The following is a 12,778-nucleotide window of genomic DNA, read 5'->3' as shown; positions in this document are numbered from 1 at the left end:
TTCTCATGTGACATGAGTATGAGAACTCATCGTTGATCGTGTTCAATGGACTCATTCTCTATTGAGCACCTACATGCTTGTCTTGGTGCCAATCGCACCAATGACTCGAGACCAGTCACTCTCCCTAAGAGAAGACACAGAACGTACTGATCTTAACGGACTGTCAATGCCTAATTGGCAATCCTATGATCAGGAACGTTTAGAATATGTATACGAAAGAGAATGGTCTCATGAATCTAACTTGTTTAAATTACATTCTCCTAATTACATATTCCTTGGACTTATCGTTTAAGCATATAACATTTATATGAGACGGCTTAAAACAATAATCTTTGCCTTTGATATTAAACTAGATTAGTTTAACATGTGAAATGTCCGTAAAGTATCATCATATGATTGGTTTTAGGGCACATTTCCAACAGAAAGGTCTAGGTTGTGTTTTGTTTGTTTCGTTTGTTTTGTTTTGCTCGAGGACAAGCAAAAGCTAGTGTGGGGGAATTTGATAGGAGCATATTTATGCGACTGAGTTAGCTTGTTCTCATGCATTTATGTTGTTATTTCTTAGTTAATTATGTATTTTAAGCTATTTTCGTGTGTTTGTAGGTCCATAGGACTTATAAAGCAATAAGATGTATTTTGGATCAGTTTTGGGCTTGGAATGGATAGCACATGCATGGAGCAAGGTGGATGGACGAAATTGAAGACTAAAAAGGCTAGGAATGTGTTAAAGAGAAAGAAGAATTTGTGTAAAAATGACAAAGAGCTCAGCCACAAAGGGTTGTCACTCCACCATTCACCTTTCCATCATTGTCGTGCACCACCATTGCACTCCCTTTGGATTCCTATGCCGTGCATTATCATCCATGTTCCCTCCATTGACTCATTTGTTGCATCATTCCACTTCCTTTCCTTTGTCTACCATGTGCACAATATCCTTTCACCTCTTTACACTAATTGATTCACCACTTACTCACCTTTCCACCCATGCCATGCATAACCACCCTTGTCCCCTTCATGCACCAGATTTCTTGCACTCATTTCATGCACCATTACACTCATTACACTTCATTTCCCTGCACCACTCTTGTCTCCTTCATTATTTCTGATTTCATGCATCAATACATTGAATCATTACACTCAATTGCTGCACACTCCATGTTCCCTTCACCCATCAGATTTCATACAACTTTTACTTCCACTACATGCACTCATTGATGCACCATCCACCACCTTTGGAATCTCATGCCGTGCATCATGACATTTGCTGCACCTTTGACTCATTTATGCACCATTCCACCTCCCTTTCCTTTCTATACCATGTGCACAATCATTCATGTTCCCTAGCTCCAACACCACTCCATTTTACCCCCATGCTTTGCATCATTACTTCATTTTCACCCTTGAATCATTGCACACACCACCAATTCACCTTCCTTGCCGTGCACTTCCTCTATAAAAGGAAGTGTGTGTGGCAGCCATAGAGTTAGGTTTTGCTTGATCATTCATCGCCATTTTAATACCACTTCATCCAAACACATCCATTAATCTTCACATCCATTCCTCCATACAAACAAACCTTCAAACACTTACCAACACCTTGTGACGTAGCAAAGGAAGGGAAGGAAAGTGCTTGGACGTGTTTGTTGTCCAACTTGGATCGTTGGAGCGTTTAGGTGTTTTCTTTCTTTTGTTTCTAATGTTTAAATTCATTTCCTTTCGTTTTGTTGTAAATATGAATGGCTAAACCCCTCTTGGCCAGGGGTGATTTCAAAGCCATGATTATGTGTGCAATATAATTTGATAAATTCTAGTTATGAACTCTTGAATCGTGAATGCAATTGGCTTAACTATTTGATTGATAACTTATTTGTATTTGTTGATTAAGGGTTGACACTTAATTGGCATGCATAAAACCGATGCTAGAATATAAGGAAGTTTCACTTAATCGTTACAAACTTATATTCATAAGTAGTGGAGGTCGCTTATAAACGATCACGTTAAGTTCAATTCCTAGCATAAGCGACATGACGTCGTAGTTGCAAGTGCTTTGTCAATGCTTATGATTTTCATTAAACGTAATGATCTTTGATTGTATCTCTATTATGAGGTCATGTAGGGAACTTTTGAAGAATGTTTTGGGTTGTCGAATGATGTCATCCAATCCAATAAAACAAGGAAAATCTGAGATTTAACTAGTGATGTCACAGTTAATTTGGAGCATTGTCGTTCATAATTCAATAAAGTAATAACTGGAAATCGAATTATTTGCATACATGTCTTGTGTGGAGAAAAAGCCTCTAGCTATCCCATCCATCATCTTATTTCTCATATTCGTTTTACAATCTGTCTAGTTTTTCATACTTGTTTGTTTGTTTGTTTTCAACTTCATCCAAATCCAAACCCCCCCTTTTAGTTTCTTGTTTCAAAGTGTTTCAAATCTGTTTTAGTTTGTGTTTTTAAGTGTTTTGATTCAAGTAAAAGTCAATTTTCGTCCAAAGTCATTCCTAGTGTCTAATTTAAGTTTATTTAGTTGTTTTAAGCTGTTTTGAGTATTTTAAGTTTGCTTTGAGTCTTGTGAGTCTTGTTAAGTGTTTTTAAGTTTAGTTTTATGTTTTTGAGTCAGTTTAGAGGTTATTAGCAAGCCCTCCTAATCCCCGGTCCAGAACGATCCCTACTTATACTTATATGACAATTGTCAAGAGGGGGTTAAATTTGTGTGTTAAGTTAATTTTCGCATGACTGTTGTAGTTGACAAAGCATGATATTTTGTTTCAATTGATGATCGACAAATAGTGCTTTGTTTCTTAGATGACCTTGAAATGAGATTAGACCCCTAAAACACAACCATTCCAGTGGTTGATCTTCTATCATTAGATTCATTCCCCAATCTACATCACTATATGTAGTGACATCCAGTGAACCTTTGACATTATGAATACCACAGCCTTGAGTAGCTCTTAAGTATTTGAAAATTCTTTTAACAGCCATAAAATGTGACTCTACAGGGCTTTACATAAATTGACATACCTGATGCACTACAAAAGCAATGTCAGGCCTAGTAAATGCTAAGTATTGGAGGGCACCGACCAAACTTCTATATAGTGCAGCGTTATTGTAAGGCTTTCCATCATCTTTAAGCAATCTATTGTAGGGCAAGCATGGAGTAGCACATGGTTTAGACAACAATATTTGAGACTTGGTTAACTAATCTGTGACATACTTGTCTTGAGATAGTAATAAACCATCCTTCTTCTATACAATTTGGATCTCCAAAAGTAGTGACGTAGTCCTAAGTCTTTTATATCAAATTCCTGAGTGAGAGATTGAATAACCTCAGTGATTGCTTGTGTTGCACTTCCTGTTATAATGATATCATCAACATATAATAGCAAGATCACCATAAAACTGCCAACAGTTTTCACAAACAATGATGAATTTGCATATGTGGATTTGAACCCCAAAAATGGTAGAAAACTAGTGAATCTCTCATTCCAGGCCCTTGGTGCCTATTTCAATCCATACAAGGATTTATGTAATCTACAAACATAGTCTTCATGTTTAGTATCAACAAATCTAGATGGTTGTGCCATGTACACCTCTACTTGCAAGAGCCATGTAGAAAGGTATTTTTCACATACAATTGTCACAATATCCAACCAAAGTGTGCAGATAAGGCTACAACTAATCTCATTGTTGTAGGTTTAACAATTGAGCTAAAAGTATCTCCATGGTCAATACCTTCATCTTGATTAAACCCTTTAGCCACTAGTCTTGCTTTATCTCTCCCAATTGAACCATCAACATTCTTCTTGACCTTAAAGATCCATTTACAACCTACTAAGTTCTTGTGCTGTGGAAGAAGAACCAATGACCATGTACCTTGGTTGTGTAAAGCTGAAATCTCATCTTTCATAGCCTCATGTTATACTAGGGATTTTAATGCAAACTTATATGCTGCAGGTTCAACTTGATTCAAATGAACTCCTATATTTTCATGTATAGCAGCAAGTAAAGCAATTTTCTTTAAGATGTCACTCTTTGACCTTGTCTGCATAGGGTGAAGATTGATTGGAGGTATATATAGAACCACTTGCAGTTGTTCAAGTAAGAATTTAGGTACCACAAAGACTGTAGGAGACAAGGGTTGTGTTGTTGGTATAGTAATGGATTGACTGGAACTTGAATCTTTGAATTTGAACTTCAAACTGTAACTCGAATTGAAGTGGAGTCTTCTGAAGCTTGATTGATGACAGCATTTGGCATGGAACTAAGTATAGGAGATGAACCTAATTGTGTGGGACCTGATGAGGAACTCAATGTGGAGTGATTTTGTGGTTCTGGCAAAACAAAGGCATTATTGTGATCTGGTATTGGAATTGGTGTTTGTATGAGTGATGGTAGTGGTGTAGTAGTAATAGTGATGGTATTGGAATTGTGTCTAGATATATAATTTTTTTTTTCTAGATACATCATAACAGAGATACCCTTTATACTTGGATGCATACCCCAAAAAGACACCTTGTTGTTCTGGGTTCTAATTTAGTGTTGTTGTATGGTCTTAACGAAGGGTAACAAGAACAACCAAATACTTTCAAATGTTGGATCTCAGGTATTGAATTATGCAGCAATTCAAGTGGTGATTTATTGTCTAATGTAAGGGATGTCATTCTGTTGATTAAGTATACTGAGGTTTGACAAGAAAAAGACCAAAACAAGGATGGTAATGAAGCTGATTGTAACAAAGTGATGGATGCTTCAATAATATGTTTTTGTTTTCTCTCTGCTATCTCATTCTAATCTGGTGTATGAGGACATGACATTTGATAGCTCACTCCTTTATCAGAAAGAAACTTTTGACATGCTTTACTTATATATTCACCACCACCATCACTTTGAATTGAAAAGAAACTACATATTCTTGTTAAGACTAGTGGTCTCACCCTAGCAAAAGGGATTAGTTACGCACGATTATAAAGAAAAATATTATTAAGAACATGGATGAAAAAAAAACCTTGTAAATAAACCTGAATCATCAAAAGCTCTCTAAGCCGAATTCTTCGAAGTAGTGCGTTCTAAATCCTAATGGTTAAATAGCCTTATTTATACTAGTACAAAATAAAATCCTTACTAGTAAAGGTCTTCTAAAAACTAGGAAACATAATAAGTTAAGAGAAACTAGGAAACATAATCCTAATCAATAATGGGAAATCTGGCCAGCACAAAGCAGCCATGTTTTGTGCTTAAAACACCTCCAAAATAGTCCATAGATAGCTTATTATAAAGTTTGAGATGTTTTGAACATATCTGTAAGTTGGTTCGAACCAAAAAAATGCCATCTTAGATGCCAAAAAGTCCAAATAAGCCCAAAATCGTCACTTTGGCAGCACTACACGCCGGTCCTTTATTTTATTTTCATATATTATCGTAGAAAACTCTAAAACTTTGACATAAACAAGTTGAGAGACTCACAAACATCCTCCAATTGGAATCACTCCAAAATTTTCCGTTTGATCACTTTTTGCTTAAGAGGAAGTCGAATGTCCTACATTGAAAATATAAATCAAAATATCAAAATTTCACCAAAATAAATTCCAAAACATACTAAGAATAAAATTAAATATATAGTTTAATATTGACTCATCAAAAAATCAAAGAACCTTCTCCTCTCTTGCAAAAAATAATTTGCCAAAGCCAACAAGGACTCCCTATAAAAATCTATACAGGAAACAAAATGTATTTTCTTGTCTGGTGGGAAATCAATTCGAATGGTATAATACAATTCAATTTCAAGGACCAGAGCATTCCTCTTTCAATAAGACTTTTCTGTACCAATTGAATCTAATATAGCGCGGGCCTAAAACTCTTTAATCTATTCACATATTCTTAAATTGACAACAAAGAAGGTTGCTTTTGCAGTCTATGATCATACTTTCAGTACGCTTCTAACAGTACTAAAAGGGTTGTTTGTGCGGCAAAACTTCTCCCAACGAAATATTATTTTCAGGAAAGGTTATTTACGCCGGTGAAATTCAGTTTTATCGAAATTTTAACCTTAGCCGGTAGTATATACTATTGCTACGTATACATCAAGTTGATAAATAGGCATGTGGTTAAATGGGCCTGCATAATTGTTTGCACTGCTGCAGTTTAGTCTCTCTGTTTTTTACCCGATACTACAGTTTATAGTCAGATGCATGCAGAAAACCATTTTTATTTTATATTTTATTTTATTTTATTTAGGTGGAAAAACATGCAGAAATCTTTCTCTCTATAAGACATTCAGCTAGACTGTAGCTGACAGATACTTGGCGCTGGTGACGGTGGATGTGATTATATTCGGAAGCAAGTTCACGAGAGGGAAAAGATTATATATAAAGTACGTTTTAGTCGTATTCATTAGTTTATAATTAGTAATTTGGCGTTTCTGACTAAATAGGAGTCACGGACTCGATCGATCATATTGGAAAAGCCAAATTTACTGGTAGCGCTATATATCACCATATGAATGCAAATCTAAATAAATATAACCCTGCTCTAATCGCGTAAGACTTGATAATTGATTAATACTAGTTAATTAAGGCCTTTTATTTGTCATTTATTCAAGATTAATACACGTATATTTTAATTGGTGCGATGTATTAATTAATTAACCAAGAAAACATCCAACCTCCAGCGGGCTATTGTCGCCCAAATCTTTTTAATTTGAATTAATTTGGCTTCATGCATACATCATACAGGGGTTATGTCGACAGCTATTGTTATCTTCAGTGCAGATCGATATACTAGTACACATGTGACGCGGGGCGGTTAATGCATTGGGATGAAAGGATGATCAATCGCAAGAAAGAATATTTTGAGGAGTAGTTCAATTGTCTCCCTATATACAATGCATTACGGAAGGCTAGGATGAGTTGCTTAGGCATATAATGCGTATAAGACACAATCAACGGTATACCACAATTTTTTTTATATTTGTTCACTCAAAACAACAACAACAACAACAACAACAAAGCCTTTTCCCACTAAGTGGGGTCGGCTATATGAATCCTAGAACGCCATTGCGCTCGGTTTTGTGTCATGTCCTCCGTTAGATCCAGGTACTCAAGTCTTTTCTTAGGGTCTCTTCCAAAGTTTTCCTAGGTCTTCCTCTACCCCTTCGGCCCTGAACCTCTGTCCCGTAGTCACATTTTTGAACCGGAGCGTCAGTAGGCATTCTTTGCACATGTCCAAACCACCGGAACCGATTTTCTCTCATATTTCCTTCAATTTTGGCTACTCCTACTTTACCTCGGATATCCTCATTCCCAATCTTATCCTTTCTCGTGTGCCCATACATCCCACGAAGCATCCTCATCTCCGCTACACCCATTTTGTGTACGTGTTGATGCTTCACCGCCCAACATTCTGTGCCATACAACATCGCTGGCCTTATTGCCGTCCTATAAAATAAAATTTTGCCTTGAGCTTCAGTGGCCTACGACGGTCACACAACACGCCGGATGCACTCTTACACTTCATCCATCCAGCTTGTATTCTATGGTTGAGATCTCCATCTAATTCTCCGTTCTCTTGCAAGATAGATCCTAGGTAGCGAAAACGGTCACTTTTTGTGATCTTCGCTAGATTGCTCCGGTCATTAGTAAGGATAAGTATATAAATGGATAGAGATAGGAAAGCAAACACAAGATGTACGTGGTTCACCCAGATTGGCTACGTCCACGGAATAGAGGAGTTCTCATTAATTGTGAAGGGTTTACACAAGTACATAGGTTCAAGCTCTCCTTTAGTGAGTACAAGTGAATGATTTAGTACAAATGACATTAGGAAATATTGTGGGAGAATGATCTCGTAACCACGAAACTTCTAAGTACCGTAGTGTGGTATCGTCTTGACTTTCCTTATCTGTCTCATAGGTAGATGTGGCATCTTCTCTGGAAGTACTCTTCCTCCATCCAGGGGTGGTATCTATAACTGGTGGAGATGCACAAGGTAATGTATCAATGTCACTTGAAGCTTACTTGTAGTTTCAGGCTTGGTCAAGCGCGATACAAACCATGTAGTAGGAGTCCCCTAAGTCGCCGAGCTAGGGGATCTGCTAAAAGAGGTGACAGACAAGGTAAGCAATCAGAGCTCTGGCTGATTGTTCACATTCTCCCTATCTTGCAGGCAGCATGAAGGATAAAGAGAAGAAAAATGAGAAGAGATGATATGGGATACTTTTGCTTTTGAAGAAGTAACTTTCCACAGGCTTATTCTTGAACTGGGCTGGAGGGTTTTCTGGTTTCCTCCAGAGTATAAGGCCGACTGAAGAATTTGAGGGTCAAAACAAGTCCATCAAATCTAGAGTACGTTCGACCCTGCTGATATGGGATACTTTTGCTTTTGACAGAGTAGTGGATGTATCGGCACGTGTGCTATTACGCTTGTCTCCACATGCTTCCTTGTATCCTTCTCACTTGCCTTATCTGTTCCTCAGGCAGATGCGGTATCTTCCCTAGAAGCATAAGATGTTGAAGATGAGTACTCGAGAGCAATGCCAGGTAAGTAATCAGGTAAGGGGTTCCAGACAGTCAGTTACTGGCTGGAAGCTTGATTCCAAGTGCTACCTGATTGCTCTCTTTCTCCTTGTCTTGCAGGTAAGAACAAGGCCAAAGGAAAAGACGGGGAAAAAGCATGATATGGGATACTCTTGCTTTTAACCCTGATGATATGAGATATTCTTGCTCTAGTATAGCTTGTTTACAGAGGTATTATCGGGGGGAAAGAAAGCTGAATATTTCGAAAGGCTTCGTTGGGAGTGCCCTCTCAGATAAGAGGAAGGGTTGAGCATTTTTGCAGGTCTGCCTGTCCGTTGGGGATGGAGGTCGACATATATAGGAGTCTCCCTAACATCAAGTAATAATGCTATTCCTTAACCCTGCTTGGTCATAGCACGGTAGTGGGAGCTGCCAGCTTCACAAGTTTTAACTCTGTCAGAGCACTTTGAAAAAGTGGTCTGTGGTATCTAGAAAGCTGATGTTGCGTGTGAAGATTACAGACAAGCTTTATCCAATGAGATCTAGCTCTTGAAGTTGGGAAAGTGGTGCCTCTTCAGTTTTCGAACAAGCAATCCTGTCGGGGATCCGGCTCTCGAGATTCGGAGAACGATGCCTCTTCGATTTTTGAGAAAGCAATCCTGCTGGGGGTCTGGCTCTCGAGATTCGGAGAGCGATGTCTTCGATTTTTTAGAAAGTAATCATGTTGGGAGTCTGGCTCTCGAGATTCGGAGGGCGGTGCCTCTTCGATTTTGGAGGAAGCAATCTTGTTGGGAGTGTTTTCTCGAATGTGAGTAAAGGTTGGGCATGTTTGCTAGTCTACCTTGCCACGAAGCACAGAGGTTGACACACAGGGACTTTCCAATTATCCAGCAGTGGTACTGTTCCTTTACCCTCTCTTCGATTTTTGAGAAAGTAATCATGTTAGGAGTCTGGCTCTCGAGATTCGGAGGGTGGTGCCTCTTCGATTTTGGAGCAAGCAATCTTGTTGGGAGTGTTTTCTCGAATGTGAGTAAAGGTTGGGCATGTTTGCTAGTCTACCTTGCCACGAAGCACAGAAGTTGACACACCGGGACTTTCCAATTATCCAGCAGTGGTACTGTTCCTTTACCCTTGTGGGTAATAATATGGTAGCTAGACCTTCAAAATTTATGTGTCTAAACTTTGTTAGTGTTGTTCCTTTGCTATTCTTTTACCCTTCTTGGTCAGAGCGATGTAGTGGGAGCTGCAAGCTTCACGTGTCTCAACTTTGTCAGAGAACTTTGGCAAAGTTATATGTGGTACCCATGAGCTACTGTTACGTGTGGGAAGTGGGTGATTGAACAGTACGATTCATGTGCTTTCTACTTCGCCAGAAATCTTTGACAGAATGCCCATAATTTCCGCAAAGCTGAGTGTGCGTGTGACAGGTGCTGACAAGGCTGGAAAAGTAGGTGCCTCTTCGATTTCTGAGATCGGCCCTCGTGGTCTCTGAGCAGCCCAGCTTTTGAGAAAGTAAGCCTCTTCGATTTCTGAGATCGGCCTTCGTGGTTTTTGAGCAGCCCAGCTTTTGAGAAAGCAAACGCCTCTTCGATTTCTGAGATCGACCCTCGTGGTCTCTGAGCAGCCCAGCTTTTGAGAAAGCAAACGCCTCTTCGATTTCTGAGCAGGCGCCTCTTCGATTTCTGAAGCTTCGTCGAGTGCAGATTTTTATAGGGGCTGACATTAAGTTCCAAAGCACACTTGAATATCCACCAGTAGAAGCTCTATTCTTGCACTTCTAAGATCTTGATTTGTCCGACCTCTTCTGTCTTCAACACCTTTGAAAATGTCTGGCCCCTCCGACCGTCGTTTTAACTTGAACCTTGTTGAAGAGGCAGCCCCGCCTTCTCCAGACAACATATGACGCCCATCCTTCGTCTCCCCTACTGGTCCTCTTACCGTTGGGGATTCCGTGATGAAGAATGATATGACCGCTGCGGTAGTGGCCAGGAACCTTCTTACTCCCAAAGATAACAGACTACTTTCCAAACGGTCTGATGAGTTGGCTGTTAAAGATTCTCTGGCTCTTAGTGTTCAGTGTGCAGGTTCTGTGTCTAATATGGCCCAACGCCTATTTGCTCGAACCCGCCAAGTTGAATCATTGGCGGCTGAAGTGATGAGTCTCAAACAGGAGATTAGAGGGCTCAAGCATGAGAATAAACAGTTGCATCGGCTCGCACATGACTATGCTACAAACATGAAGAGGAAGCTTGACCAGATGAAGGAATCTGATGGTCAGGTTTTACTTGATTATCAGAGATTTGTGGGTTTGTTCCAAAGGCATTTATTGCCTTCGTCTTCTGGGGCTGTACCGCATAATGAAGCTCCAAATGATCAACCTCTGATGCCTCCTCCTTCTAGGGTTCTGTCCAGTACTGAGGCTCCGAATGATCCCTCTCCGGTGGCCTCTCTTTCTGGGGCTCTACCGACTGCTGAGACTTCTCCTAAGCAACCTTTGTGAAGGCTCCCTCTTGTTTGTTTATTTTGACTCAAGTATATGTACATATTTGTAACTTATCGGGGATATCAATAAATAAGCTTTCCTTCATTTCAACGTATTGTGTTAAATACACCAAAGCCTTCTTCGCTAAGTTCTTTGAATTTTCTTTTGTTGAAGCTTGTATGTTGAAGCTTTGTGAGTGGAGCATGTAGGTTGAGGTAGTGTTCCCTTAATTTCCCGAGTGAGGAAAACTTCTCGGTTGGAGACTTGGAAAATCCAAGTCACTGAGTGGGATCGGTTTTATGAATCTTAGAAAGCCATTGTGTTCTGTCCTGTGTCATGTCCTCTGTTAGATCCAAGTACTCTAAGTCTTTTCTTAGGGTCTCTTCCAAAGTTTTCCTAGGTCTTCCTCTACCCCTTCGGCCCTGAACCTCTGTCCCATAGTCGCATCTTCTAATCGGAGCGTCAGTAGGCCTTCTTTGTACATGTCCAAACCACCGTAACCGATTTTCTCTCATCTTTCCTTCAATTTCGGCTACTCCTACTTTACCCCGGATATCCTCATTCCTAATCTTATCCTTTCTCGTGTGCCCACACATCCAACGAAGCATCCTTATCTCCGCTACACCCATTTTGTGTACGTGTTTATGCTTCACCGCCCAACATTCTATGCCATACAGCATCGCCGGCCTTATTGTCGTCCTATAAAATTTTCCCTTGAACTTCAGTGGCATACGGCGGTCACACAACACCCCGGATGCACTCTTCCACTTCATCCATCCAGCTTGTATTCTATGGTTGAGATCTCCATCTAATTCTCCGTTCTTTTGCAAGATAGATCGTAGGTAACGAAAACGGTCGCTCTTTGGTATTTCTTGATCTCGGATCCTCACCCCTAACTCGTTTTGGCCTCCATTTGCACTGAACTTGCACTCTATATATTCTGTCTTTGATCGGCTTAGGCAAAGACCTTTAGATTCCAACACTTCTCTCCAAAGGTTAAGCTTTGCATTTACCCCTTCCTGAGTTTCATCTATCAACACTATATCGCCTGCGAAAAGCATACACCAAGGAATATCATCTTGAATATATCCTGTTAACTCATCCATTACCAACGCAAAAAGGTAAGAACTTAAGGATGAGCCTTGATGTAATCCTACAGTTATGGGAAAGCTTTCGGTTTGTCCTTCATGAGTTCTTACGGCAGTCTTTGCTCATTCATACATATCCTGTATAGCTTGGATATATGCTACTCGTACTCCTTTCTTCTCTAAAATCCTCCAAAGAATGTCTCTTGGGACCCTATCATACGCTTTTTCCAAATCTATAAAGACCATGTGTAAATCCTTTTTCCCATCTCTATATCTTTCCATCAATCTTCGTAAGAGATAGATTGCCTCCATGGTTGAGCGCCCTGGCATGAACCCAAATTGGTTGTCCGAAACCCGTGTCTCTTGCCTCAATCTATGCTCAATGACTCTCTCCCAGAGCTTCATTGTATGACTCATTAGCTTAATACCTCTATAGTTCATGCAATTTTGTACATCGCCCTTATTCTTGTAGATAGGCACCAAAGTGCTCGTTCGCCACTCATTTGGCATCTTCTTCGTTTTCAAAATCCTATTGAAAAGGTCAGTGAGCCATGCTATACCTGGGCCTACTGCTTTTCTATGCTTCATCTTCTTCAAAGCTACAACCACTTCTTCCTTCCGGATTCTACGATAAAAAGAGTAGTTTCTACACTCTTCTGAGTTACTCAACTCCTCTAAAGAAGCACTCATTT

At 39.7% G+C, this 12,778-nt stretch overlaps 1 long non-coding RNA gene across 1 annotated transcript; it reads left to right on the top strand.

Moving 5' to 3' along the window:
- The first annotated feature begins 7,549 nt into the window (after positions 1 to 7,549).
- LOC126625663 (uncharacterized) lies at positions 7,550 to 10,024 on the top strand. The gene is made up of 3 exons (XR_007624438.1): positions 7,550 to 8,345; positions 8,477 to 8,540; positions 8,637 to 10,024. It is a non-coding gene; the product is annotated as an uncharacterized LOC126625663 (long non-coding RNA).
- Positions 10,025 to 12,778: the final 2,754 nt, after the last annotated feature.

This window comes from Malus sylvestris, chromosome 6 (assembly GCF_916048215.2).
Source record: "Malus sylvestris chromosome 6, drMalSylv7.2, whole genome shotgun sequence".
Classification (NCBI taxonomy): Eukaryota; Viridiplantae; Streptophyta; class Magnoliopsida; order Rosales; family Rosaceae; genus Malus; species Malus sylvestris.
The sequence above is the reverse complement of the archived record's forward strand: the minus strand, read 5'-3'. Positions and strand labels throughout refer to the sequence as shown.